Source organism: Amblyomma americanum, chromosome 4 (assembly GCF_052857255.1).
Source record: "Amblyomma americanum isolate KBUSLIRL-KWMA chromosome 4, ASM5285725v1, whole genome shotgun sequence".
In the NCBI taxonomy this organism is placed as follows: Eukaryota; Metazoa; Arthropoda; class Arachnida; order Ixodida; family Ixodidae; genus Amblyomma; species Amblyomma americanum.
The window spans coordinates 66913060-66927082 of NC_135500.1; positions in this window are offsets into that span (position 1 = coordinate 66913060).

The following is a 14023-nucleotide window of genomic DNA, read 5'->3' on the forward strand; positions in this document are numbered from 1 at the left end:
TCTAAATACGGTAAAGCAAATTCTTCCTGTCCCCGCAACACTTTGTCCATGAGGCTTGAAAAGCAGTATGGCGCGTTCTTCAAACCAAAACTCAAAACTTTAGGACGGAATGTTCCCATTGGTGAAATGAACGCCGCATACCTACTAGCCTCTTCTGTAAGTGGAACCTGCCAATAACCCCTGACAAGATCTAGGGTGGAAATAAACTGAGCGCTACTAACTTTCTCAAGGCGCTCCTCGATGTTAGGGATCGGATAAATTTGATCCTTAGTGATAGAATTAAGCCTGCGGTAGTCGACGCAAGGACGAGGTTCCTTGCCCGGTACCTCAACTAAAATCAAAGGGGAGGTATAATCACTCTCACCCGCCTCAATAACTCCGAGCTGTAGCATTTTCTTTACCTCAGCCTCCATAATATCGCGCTGGCGGGGTGACACCCGGTACGCCTTGGATCGTACTGGCTCTGGCGAGGTAAGTTCTATATCATGAGTAAGGACAGAAGTCCTACCAGGCCTCTCAGAGAACTGACCTTGAAACTCTTGTAAGAGTTGGTGTAGTTCGGTTTTCTGCTCAGCTGACAGCGGTGCTTTAATGATTAAGTCACTAATGACCTGATCAGTGTCTTCCCTGTTCGTCACTGAGCCTAGTCCCGGAAGCTCGACCGGAAGCTCTTCTAACTTTCCCGTGTCGGGCATTTCCTCTCCAGTACCTGGTGCCTTCAACGCTACAGGCTCAATTTTATTCAGTTCGGACGTGCTCTGAATATCAGCTTGCTGCGCCTCCGACCCTTTTTCATTTTTCGACAACGTCGGCCCCGCAACTACCGCCTTTGCAGCGAGCTCCCGAACTCTCGATCTGGTTAAGGCCTGAACGCTAGCCTCACCAAACAAAAGCCCCTTCTCGCGCAGGAGGTGATCGGACCTGTTCGAAAATAGGTACAGGTACTGGGGGGGCAGCATAGATGACACTACGGCCTCCGTCTCAAGTGCTCCGAAAGGTCCTTCAATAAGCACTTTTGCTACGGGCAGACACACGCTATGAGCTTCCACGGCTTGCTTGATCCATGCGCACTCGCCCGTGAACATATCGGGTTCTACGTAAGAGGGGTGAACTACATCCATTGTAGCTGCGGAATCACGAAGCACTCGGCACTCTTTCCCGTTCACGAGGAAGTCTCGCATGTAAGGCTCGAGAAGCTTCATGTTCTCGTCAGTGTTACATAATGACAAACACACGACTTCTCTTTTTGTTTCTGGACACTGCGCCGAAAAGTGACCCGGCTTCTGGCACGTATAACACACGCGCGCTTGCCTCGCCTCGAACCGCTTTCTGCGTTCGGCTTCGGCTGCCGCCGTCTCCTTACGTTCGGTCGGACTGCTTTCACTCGCATCCGCACTACGCGTGTCCCCCCTTGCTCTCATGGGTGTGAACTTAGGCCTCTCAGACTTGGAGCCAAATTCACCCTTTTGACCATCCTTAGCTCCGCGAGCCCGACGCGTCACAAACTCCTCGGCTAGCTCGGCGGCTTTAGCCACTGTACTAACGTCTGGCCTATCCAAGACCCAGTACCGCACATTCTCAGGTAACCTACTATAAAACTGTTCCAGCCCGAAACACTGCAGAATTTTCTCGTGGTCACCAAACGCTTTCTCTTCTTTGAGCCACTCCTGCATGTTTGACATAAGCCTGTAGGCAAACTCTGTATATGACTCATTTCTGCCTTTTTCATTTTCCCGAAACTTCCGACGGAACGCCTCCGCTGACAGCCTGTACTTTTTTAGCAGACTCGATTTCACTTGGTCGAAATCCTCTGCCTCCTCTCTCTTCAAGCGAGCGACTACGTCGGCCGCCTCGCCGGGTAACAAAGTGAGCAAGCGCTGTGGCCACGTTTCCCGAGAGAACCCCTGCTTCTCGCACGTTCGCTCAAAGTTAACCAGGAACAAACCAATGTCCTCTCCAAGCTTAAACGGCCGCATCAGGTCAGTCATTTTGAACGATACCCGTTCTCCTGCACCGTGTGCCTGACTTCCATTACGAGCGCGTTCCATCTCTACCTCGAGACGCTTCATTTCCAAAGCGTGTTGACGGTCGCGCTCTTCTTTATGTTCGCGCTCGTCTTTCTCTTTTTGCTCTTTACGTTCGCGCTCGTCTTTCTCTTTTTGCTTCCTCTCCTCAATTGTCTCAAGGCATTCCGACAGCTCGTCATCCTCAGCCTCCAACTCAAGAATAGCCCTTAGCAGTTCTGGTTTTCTGAGTTTGTCTGAGACATCCAGACCCAACTCTCTTGCAAGCTCCAGCAATTTCGGTTTGCGCAACGACTTCAAATCCATGGCTGCTCCGAATGCTGCTTTCTCTACTGCCTACTATTGTCTTGCCGCAAACTAACCCGGCAGCAACGACAACCACAATTACCAGCTCTGTTTCTGACACTAACAAAAGCCTGGCAAAACTCAGAAGAAGAAAGTCCCGCACTCACCAAACCTCGCAGCCAAGAATTCAGCGCAGTCGTTCCGCTGCAGGCAACCAGTCATCACACAGGGCTCGTTGCACTGCTCCCGGATGGTCGTTGAGCTGCTCAGCATACAGTTGACCGCATATCTTCGCTGCTGGCCTCCGTTGTCGGGATCCCACCGCTGCCACCAGTTGTTGCAAATGGGTTGCAAGCCCCAAGGGTAGCGTTGGCCTGGCGGCCTGGGGCAAAGCTGGAAACATCCGAAGGTCCCGGCAAAGGATGAGTCGACTGGCAACAGAACAACCTGTTTATTCTGGCATCGCAAAAGAGCAGCCGGTCAGGGCGACCACGTTACTCGCAGGAAGAAATCGAAGTCTCTCTTCGGCGTCCGGGGCAGCTGCTTTTTTTATACCCTCGGAGTCGAGGGCAAGAAGGAACGGCTTGGGAGGAGGCGTCCGATACGGCGACGCTTGAACATGTCCAGACGTGACGGGCGCGCCCGCCGGGCCGGCGCCGGTCAGACCTCCTCGCCTCCCAGTTGGGGAGCTCCTCTCCCCGGCTGCCGCGCTTTGACAAGCGTGGGCACCAACACACACACGCACGCACGCACGACACGTGGCACCTAAACCTGCCTGGACGCGCTTGGCGGGAGGCGGTGCGGCAGCGATGAACGGGTCCAAATGACCGCCGCTTTGAACGAAGCCGCGGCGTCCGTTGCATCCGCGCCGGCTATACCGCGCGTCGTAGGCGAGACGTAACAGGGAGCAGAGCACGAAATCAAGGAGACAAAAAACGCATCTCTTCCTCACGAGGAGCCACAGAGTGAACATGCTGCTGTAGAAATATTCCACAATTCCTCCCATGGTGATAAGCATTCGTTATATTTGTACACGTGCGATTTCTGCTGGAGACAGCTTAGACATGACTAACTAATAGGTTCTTCCCTAAATGCCAGAAGGTGCACAGGTATCTCGTCAGGGGGTATCAGGGCAGCGAACGTCACGCATTGTGAAGAATCGCTTCACTCGAGCGCTAGAGCCGCCAAGCAAAAAGCTCAAATATCTTCCTTGAGCATCACGATGACTACTCGAGTGGCCTGTTCACATAATTTCGCTTCCGCTCTCCTGTGTATAACTTTTTATTTCTTCAGTAGGATTCACGGCGGCAGCATTCGCATGAGCCGCTGGCCTTAAGTTTCTAACAGTGGCCAAAACTTGAAGCAGGCCAAAGCTGCGCCGAAACATATTTCAGCATAGAAACTTTTTTTTTAGACTGCTTGCCAGTAATCACCGCTTTCCTCAACCAAAAGTTTTTTCCCCGTCTTCCAGACCACCAGTCCACTCTTTTTACCGCGTCGTAACAAGGTTTCAGCCAGAGAATGACGGCGTAAGCAACACTGCGGCATTTGTGGCTGGCTGGCAAACTTTTCGTCAAAAATAGGAACATTGCAATATCAATTTAGTTCTGGAAATGAGTAACTGTGAGAAGCCTGGCCGTACATCTCGCCTAGCATTAGCCTGCTTGCATGACTGTAGTGTACGTCTTAATGCCGGTCGCCACAAGGTGGTCTGCTACAATTTCGGCCTTTCGAGGCTAATGGTGCTTGTACAATCAGAACCAGTGGTGCAACTCACGTTTCGCAAATTCCTCCTTTAAGATAAAATGTAAGTTTTGGAAAGACACTTTTCCAATCTTATCTAATGCGAAAGACTTACCGAAATCTGATTCCGCTGCATGCCCTAAAAAAAAGTGATTGTATTACTTTACTGGAGGAAAACTACGCTGGTGCAAAGAAATATGCATGCCCAAACATTCAGTTCTGCTCAGAAAACGTTAAATAAACTAGAAATATTTAAGGAGCAAAAGATTTCAACGTTTTTAAATTATCTCATTACGCACTTTTGTCTGTAGTTTTTCATCATTTCCAAGTAGAACATGAGAAGTGATCTTTACAGTGTAGTCATGCTTCCTACAGCAGACAGCAGCATTTAATGCAGGAAAAAACGGTAGTACCTCAGAAGGACAAAACCTTTTGTACCTGAACACCGATTAAGATGTACGAGGTTCCTTGAAGCAGGCTGATCAAATAAATCAATACTAATATTGCCACCGATGGCAGTAGACTAAAAGACACACCATATGGTAATGTAAAAATATCAACGCAAGTGTCATTTTAAGACACCAAATGAATTCATGCACACGGCACTAATGGGAGAACGTATTCGTGGATACGAGTTCTGACTTGTTGACGAACTCAAAAGAAAACGCCTATAAAATTGGTCGCTAACATTTGGCCTTTGTCAGAAAACGCTGAGGCACTACTGCTTGCCTGGCATTGTAACAATATCCCTAAAGCTAGCAGTTAAGAAGTCATTTAAAAATATGGCCGATCGACCCACATGTTTCGACGGGTACTCTTCCCAATATGTTCCCGTGCTGACGAAACACACAGTGACGATCGAGTTTGCTCAGCAGTAATCTAAAACTATTCCGATTAGTGATAGTCTTTGGCGACTCTGTTCGTCTAGCCTCTCATTTTCGTTTAAAATTTGTAGAAATAACTTTTCAGGACCGAGAACAGCTATAAAATTGCATCACAACATTACCCGAAAGGATGTTCGTATAGTTCAATAAGGTGAGAGCCGTCGTTACTGTTCCTGTTTCAGTCCGAAGGCCATAGCAACGGCTACTTTCAAGCGATTAGGTGAGCGCTATGATGACCGTGGTAATTGAAGTGAAAATAGCTACTACTGGAGCTAGTTGGAAATACATCCTTGAAGGTATTGGTGAGCGCTATAAAAATATGGAAAAGGACAAACGGAAGGAAGCGTTTCGTGCTGTGTGTTCGTCCTTCTCCGTATTTCGACAGCGCTCACCAATACTTCAAGGATGCCCCTGGTACTTTCATGCTTTGTGTTATAAACGTAGTCTTTCTCCCTTCGCATTTCCTTGGTACCCTTTAGCATAAAGGTGTCTATGCCTATCGTGCTAGCGGCCTAAGGATGGCCAGTAATGAGAACCAGAAATGCAGTATAACGTTTGGTCGCAATTGAGCGTGTCACAAATAATTGTAATTTGCAGGTGTCTCACTGTAAGCATCCCATTAAAGTTGCAGCGTTGCAATGCAAAAGCTCTGCAAGGTCACACAAATTTCCAAAAACATTTATTAAAGAAAAACATTTTTGACCACCCACGCTCCGATGCACATTTACAAAGCATCAAATCGCACTTCTCTCATACAGATTCCGTTTAAAGCTCGCAGCTGTCGCAGATGTTCCGGGGTTAATGCACTTCTACATGAACCGGGAGCGCCGACATTTCTCTTCGTGACGGCACCTTTTATATCTAGAGATTGATATGCATCCATCAATGCATTCAAGGAAGATTCTTCGGCGGCAATTATGGTTCGCCACAAATTACAATAACATCGCCATTGAGAATAAAAAAAAAACTTGTTTTTTTTGTGCCATTTGCAAAAAGTGCGAAATAGTGCTAACGATTTGTGTTTTTACTTTTTCCTCCGAGTCGAATGCACTACAGGAAATGTATGCAGTGATGCTTGCCACTACGCGCCGTTCCTGCGTGACGGGCAAGAAGAAACAAAAGGGTGTTATTCGAAGCCAGAATAAGCATGGTGCATGCACACGTACAATAATTACGCACTGAAATAAAATATCAGAAAGTCAAAGTGAATTATCTCAGATAGCTGGTACGTAGGATGTTCGGAAGAGGTCTTGTGAAGGGGTGATTATCAGAAGTCTTTCCCGGGTAGTGGCAAAAGGCGGATCCGCGTAAGGACCCTGGGCGTATTTCACGATCTGGCTGTCGCCCGCAATGGCCTAAGCAGCAATTCCGACTCAACTCCTCAAACGTATGTGTAGACAAAGACAGAGTCAAGGGGATAAGTGTGGCGGGTAAAAAGCGCAGCGGCATTCGCCCGTAATGGAATTGTCTAAGAACGGCAAGTATTTTAGAGCATTGTCGTACGCTTTGTGCGACGTGACAAGCGAAATGCTGTATTAGCTAAAGCCAGGAAGGCCCGTTTTTCCAGTCAAGACATTGGTTTCCAAACCGATGGTTCTGTATTTGTCAATGAACACCTGACTAGGCAAGTCAAACAGCTTTTGGGAGCCGCAGTAGCACAGAAACGAAAGTCAGGAAGGAAATTTGTTTGGACATAAGGCGGAAAAATTTGTGCAAGGAAAACAGAATCATCAGACATGATAAGAATCGCCTGCCAAGAAGATTTGAACAAAATTCAATAACAAAGCATTTAAAACACCGTCTCACTACTTCAGGGCATTTCACCTAAATGCTCGAAGAATTAAAAATAAAATGCACTATCTACGCATGTTCTTCGAATACTTATCGGATAAATTTGATACTATATTACTCGCAGAATCCTGGCTTTCTGTAACTGTAACTGATAGTCGACCGACAATACCAGATTACATTTATCACGGCATCGTGCGTCCCGCAAACGGAGGCGGTGGAATTGCTATGTATATCAAAGCCTCAACTACATGTGAAGTTGTCAATGAATTAACATGCATTACACCCAGTGTTGAGTGCCTTGTGGTACGGTTGAAAAATATGCTTATAGCAGCTGTCTATAGGCCACCATTAGGATTTGAGTCCCAATTTTTCGAATTCATGGAGACTTGGCTGTCAAGACTCCATTCAATGCAAGGAGCCTGCTTGGTTATGGGTGATGTGAATATCAATATGCTCGGTGAAGATTCATCGTCTGAGCACCTGGAAACCATACTTCGAACTTTCGCTTGTTCAAATACAATTTCCTTGCCCACCCGTGTTACCGATACCAGTGCCACACTTCTAGATATCTGCATTACAAATGTACCTTGTGACCAGTGCTTATCAGGTGTGCTTTCCCTTGATATCAGTGACCACCTCCCGGTTTTTACATGTCTGCCGACAACGATTGTAAAACAAAAAGTCACTTATAGCTCTACTTATCGTGACATAAGCTCTACTTCGCTCGAGAAATTTTACACCGCGACAGAAAATATTCACTGCGAAAGTATCTATGATGAACGCGATCCTAGTCAAGCGTATCGCCTCTTCCTCAGCAAATTTAAGGCCTGCTATGAGAAACATTTTCCCTTGGTGAACAATTCTAACCGAAGGAAACAAATACGCAAGCCTTAGATTAAGACCACCTTGCATAAGAGAATAAAAGTAAAAAACAAAATGTACCATGCTTTCCTCCAATCACGTGATACTGTTCAACTAAAACAATTGAAGGCATTTCGTAACAAATAAATGCCGATTGAAAGAAGGAAAAAATTTACTACTATCAATGTCTATTTGATGGAATATACAACAACCAAAGAAAGCTATGGCAAGAAATCAATAATTTATCGAATAACCTTAAAGCTGAATGCCCTCTTAATATTGCAGCTTTTGCTGATGGGAGGACTAATATAGCGGCGTTAGATGCAATGAATGAGTTCTTTTCTAACGTTGGTGAATACATTTCTCCCAACAGAGACTGTGCTAATTCGTTTTCAATACTTCGCTCAAGGCGTGAGAATTCAGTTATATTTTCCCCAGTTACTTCCCAAGAAGTCATCAGCTTCATTGCCAGAATTCGAAAGAATGTCGCCGCTGGACTAGATGACCTGAGCAGTGTCCCTATTAAACATGTAGCACCGATCATAGCCATACCACTCGCATTTATAATCAATCAAATGATTGAAACTGGTATCTTTCTTTCTGACCTTAAAACAAGCGCGCATAACCCGGTCCACAAAGGGGGAAGTGTTAGTGATATATCAAACTATCGCCCGATATCTGTGTTGCCCATATTGTCTAAGGTTTTTGAGAATGTTGCTAACGCTCAACTTACAAATTTTCTTACTAAATACCATGCTATCAGCGATTCACAGTACGGCTTCCAGAAAGGAAAATGAGTTAAAATGGCCTTATTACAAATCAAAGATGAAATACTTAAAATATTGATAACAGACAATTCACTGTAGGCTTATTCATTTACCTCGGGAAAGCAGTTGACTGTGTAAATCATAATATATTACTCTCAAAGTTGCAAGATTACGGCATATGTGACGTTGCCCTTGATCTTATCAAAAGTTACCTCTCAGACAGGAAACAGTGTGTAAAAGTTGGTGACCTCACGTCTTCGATTACAACAGAAAACATGGTGTACCTCAGGGGTCGATCCTGGGACCTTTGTTGTTCATTCTGTATTTCAATGACATGTGCAATTTGCCTCTTTCCCCGAAAATGGCCATGTACGCTGATGACACAAATTTTTTTTCTCCGCACAAACCGTAACTGAATTGAACACTGTCATAAATAGTTATTTGATCAAACTTGAAGAGTGATTGCATAAAAATAAATTAACCTTGAATGTTAAAAAGACTAAGTATATGACCTTCAAGCCACATAACAAAGCCTGTGACACTGAGCTAGTTCTAAATTTTCAAGGTACAGCTTTGCAGCGTGTGGCATCAGAAAAATTTTTAGTCGTATGGTTCGAAGAAACCATGTTGTGGAATACGCATGTTAGCAAGATGGCGATACAATTAAGCAAAACAGTTGGCTGCCTATATAAGCTGAGAGAACTACTTCCAGCGAGGCTCAAAAAAGCAATATATTTTGCTAATTTCTACTCTCGTCTTTCATACTGCATTTTAGTTTGGGGAGTTACAACCATCCATAATTACAATAAACTGCAGCGACTACAAAAAAAGGTGTAACGAATTCTCGAGAACTTTTATGGAAACCCAAGCCAGCTATCTATTGATCCCTTGTTTACTAAACATAATATGCTTAAAGCAACTAAATTACATGATTACAAACTGTCTCTCTATATGCATAAACATAACCTTCCAAATAATGCACACCCTCCCTTTCATGCTTACAGCTTGCGTACGGAACCAAAACCAGTGCCGCGTACACGTACAAATTATGGTCGGTCCACTCTTGACTACCGCATACCATCACTGTATAATAAACTAAAAACCCAGATTGACTTTACTTCCCCGCTTAACAGATTTAGATAAGAATTAAAAAAAATTGATGAGGCAATGAGTATTACTGCGATCCAAATTAATGGCACTGACCAATAAGAACTGACACCACTACTCGACCGACGGGCAACTCGTTGGTTTTTAATCGATTAACTCTTGTTTGCATCATAATGTGCTAGCGTGTATTGGCTTTTTGTTTTAATGTATTGAAATCAAATACATTATATTGAAATATTACTTTATACCTCTTCACGAAGTGTAAACACTGCATTTCCTATTTGTATATGTTTCATGGTCATATTCATTTTTGACATCTGCTGTATGTATAATTATTAAGAAGTGTAAACACTGCATTTGCTCTAAGTACAAGCTTCATGTTAATATATCTTTTTGACTGTGCTGTAAAGTCCACTGCGTGATGCTACTTGTAGGCCCTCAGGGCCCAGTCAAGCTGTCTGTGACAGCTTTTTCTCTGGGGGACCCCCAACTTGTAGGTTGGAAATAAAGTGGATTTGGATTTGGATTAATGAAAATATTCAGCCGTCACACGACGAGTGGCCATATCGACGAACTTCACAATAGGCGGTGATCTGACGCCAATCGTGTGCTGGCCAGTCCCTGTAACCAGCTAATAAACATCCAAACTCGCAACCAATCAGAATTCGCCAGAACGAGCGAGCATTCTCATATATCCGGCTCCTGATTCGCCGCCTCTTGCGAACTTCACAATCGTACGCACTTGTTGTGAGACGACGCGCAGCCCTTGCTTGCCTCTGCGTCCAATCTATTCGCATCGGCAATCAACATATCTCAAACTCATGTTGTTATGGGCTTCGTAGCGCTGTCTCCTCCTGTTGTAACTTTCCGCGCAGTTACGAAAGAAGTTGATGGCTGCCTACGAGTGCTACAACACGACAGCGCCAATGATGCGGCCGGTACGCGAGAATCCAGACTGGATCCTCAGACAGGCAGCTCGGTGCACATTTTGTAGCGAAAGCTACATTGGTCACGAACTCGCAGTTTCGCGGTGCTCGCATGCAGTCCCATCGTGGTCGCACCGCACCACGTGACTGGTCACGTGACCAAACGCGTGACGAACCACTTGACCAGCCATGGCGCCACCTCCTCGCCATCTGTCTAAACAACAATGTCTCCTCTTTAATGTAACAGCAACTAGCCAGACAACCAGACTAACCTGGACTTTTGACTTGCAATCAAGATTAACCAAGGCTAACCAAGCAATGCCTTAGCTTTCGCTACATATATCCTGGCATAGCCGAGCTTAGCCACTGCAAATTTTTTATTTACAGCATGTGGGCTCAACTTTGTGCGTAGAAAGACACTACTTAGGAAAAGTGACGGCCAAAAATTCAGGGGGGCACTTTGTTGACCTAAAGTGCGGTGAGGCGAACGCCTTTAGCGCGGTGTTGCTGCTTGTGTCGCTGATGTGTGGCGAAGATGTTGATTAAAGACCACCCAATTGTTTGGTTCACGGCACTTTCGCTCACATTCATTAGTGAGCGCACGCTAGGTTGCTGGAGAGCGTTTAGGAGGCATACTTCCAGACCGGCGTTCGGAGGCGTCTGGCAAGATTGCCCGGGGAGCGCTACTCTAGAACGATGGTGGCGCCACTCAACGAGGCCCCACGCATGCTTAGTACGGTGAAGCGCAGGTGCATTGTCTGGTGGCGCCTTGCGGATGCGTAGTTCCCAGTTACGACATACCACACCAACCACTAGTGTTACTAACTAACAATTACTAAAACCTTATTTCTAATTACTTATAACTAATTAGCTGTTTAACCAGCTTCTAATAACTAACTGTGAGGGCACTTGTCTGCTTACGTGGAAGAATGCGAAAGCGTGTGTTTTGAGGGAAGGAAAGGTTTTTGAGGAAAGGACGCAGTAGCTCCTAGATCTCGTCTCGGTGGACACCTCATCTGTGTTTGATTGACAGCTATAGTGTGACACTTTTCTGCGAACATCCCCACTGGCAACTCATGGGCCTGCAAAAGCTTTCGCCTTAATGTCTATAAATATTTGTCTCCTTCAATAAATGCAGTCAAACCTATTCAAGGACGCTCAGCAAAAGAAGCTGCATCATTGGCAATTACGGTTCCCCTTAAATCAGTCAGCGCAATGCGCAATAATAAAACTTTTTTTTCCTTGGCAGCTCTCGAATTCTATCTGCAAAGTACGCGAAACAGTAAACGCGTGATTTTCTTTGTTTTAACATCCGCGCGCCAAGTGCACAACAGGAAAAATCTTCAGTAACGCTTACCAGTGCGCACCGGTCCTGCGTGACGCGCTAAATAAAACAAAAAGGTGTTTTTAGAAGACAGCTTAAGCATGGCGCATGTACAAGTACAATAAATACGCCTAGAAATGAAGTATCAAGCAGCCAGCGTCATTTTCCTGAGACGGCCGATACTATGGGTGCTTGGGAAAGGTATTGCATTCTTGGCGTCGCTCAAGGGGATCGATCATTGTAAGGACCCATGGCGTATGTCACGGTCCGGCTGCCGCGCACAATGGAACAAGCAGCAGTTACGACTGAGCTCGTGAAACGTCTGTGCAGACGAAGGTTAAGTCAAAGAGATGAGTGTGCTAGGTAGTAGGAGTACCTCGACCGGCCGGGTTGGAATCGTCAAGGAACGCAATTTTTTTTAAATAAAAACGCACTGTGATCAGTTGGGGGTAGCGGAATCGACAAAATTTTGCACCGGTCGTTGAACAGATGCCACTCATTCGCTGGGCGGTCTATGTAACTGGCCATCAGACATTCAAACTCGCGAGCAGTCACAAGGTGCGAAAACGACCGAACATCCTTCTCTACGCAGCGACCGATTTGCCGGCCCTGTGCCGACGTACAACGTAGTCTGCTCGAACTGACAGCTTTATATTTTCTCCCCCCCCCCCTCGCACCATAAGAGTGAGATTTGCAAACATAAGGAATGGCAGCGCCAAAGTAATGCTGCGGGCTTCTTTTCATTTGTTCATTTTTACTTGTTGCCCGCCTGCTTGGATCTATAATAAACTCTGCAGCACGAAATCAAAAATAAATAAATCAAACTTGACATTGGTGTGCGCCTGCGATGACACGAAGTGTAGCCGTTGCTAGCTTCTGCAGAAGCAGTTGTCTGCTTTGAATTAATCCGCACCTACAGTCGATAAGTATCGAACACATGATATTACCACAGTACGAATCCATCCATTGGCGCCGTACCGCGGCCGAACTGTTTCAGATTAGACTTGCCATGCCTTGGGTATTCGAGGGGCTGGAGGGCTGTCATCTTCCTCGCTAGAGCTCCCTGCTGTCTTGCATGCCCAGCACGTCTAATTAAACGTGGTCTGTGTGCTTCAACCGCTTTTCGGTGACATGTGGTGAAGATGCTGGGTAGCGTCCCATGTACTCTGACTGCGAGGACACTCTTGACGCCTGTTCTCCGCGCGTGGACTCAACACCCGTGCACAAGGTGAGCCGCCGTCTACGAGGCCTACAACCGGAGTTCGGCCAACTAACAGCGCCGGTAAGGACCATGAAATCCACCGCGGCCAGCCAGACAACTCAGCATTCCGGGAATGCCCAGCCATTCGTCCCTCACGCACCTCGGTCGCCACCACCGTTCCACGGGGACAGGTTCGAGGACGTCGAAGACTGGTCGGCCAGCTTTGACCGAGTGGCAGGGTTCCAATGAGTGGGACGGCAAGCGCAAATTCCGCAACGTGTACTTTGCGCTGCAGGACTCAGCCAAAACGTGGTTTGAGAACCACGGAGCTTCCTTTACCACCTAGGAGGTTTTTCGTCGATAGCTGCTAGCGACATTTACTACCAGCGAAAGAAAAGAGAAGGCTGAAGTCGCCCTGCACTCGAGATCACAGGAGCCGAACGAGAGCGTCGCGATGTTCATCGATGACATGACACGACTATTCAATTAGGCTGACCATGCTATGACCGAGGTCAAGAAGGTACGCCACTTAATGAGCGGCGTAAAAGAGCAGCTGTTTGCCGGACTGGTCCGTGACCCGACAAGAACAGTGTCCGACTTTGCCGAGGTGGCAACGGATATCGAGCGCTCTCTGCAGGAACGGAGAGCGCAGTACGGACGTCAGGCTACTGTAGCAGCCGCTTCCCAGTACGCGCCTACGTCGCTGCCCGCCGAGGAGCTTCGGGAGCTTTAAGAAGCTTTGTGCGCGAGGAACTGGCGGAACTCCGCTTTGAAGCTCCGCAGGCCAGCGTCGCTGCCGTAACGGACGTGGTCCTCAAGAAATCCGACGAGTTGTGCAGCCGCCCCCAGCTCCACACCCGGCGCCCTCCGTTATGACATACAGCGACGTACTCTGAAGTCCTGGGCAAGCGATGTGAGCCTTTTCCCCCGTCGCTCCTGTGCCATCTCTGCGGTACCCAATCGCAGCAGTTCTCTCCGTGCCGCCGGAGTCCAGGCCCCCCATGAGCAAAGCGCACGTGTGGCGTACGCCAAACAATCGGCCGTTCAGTTACCACTGCGGGGAGCCCGGCCACGTCCTCTGTCACTGCCTTTACCACAGAATGGGTTTAA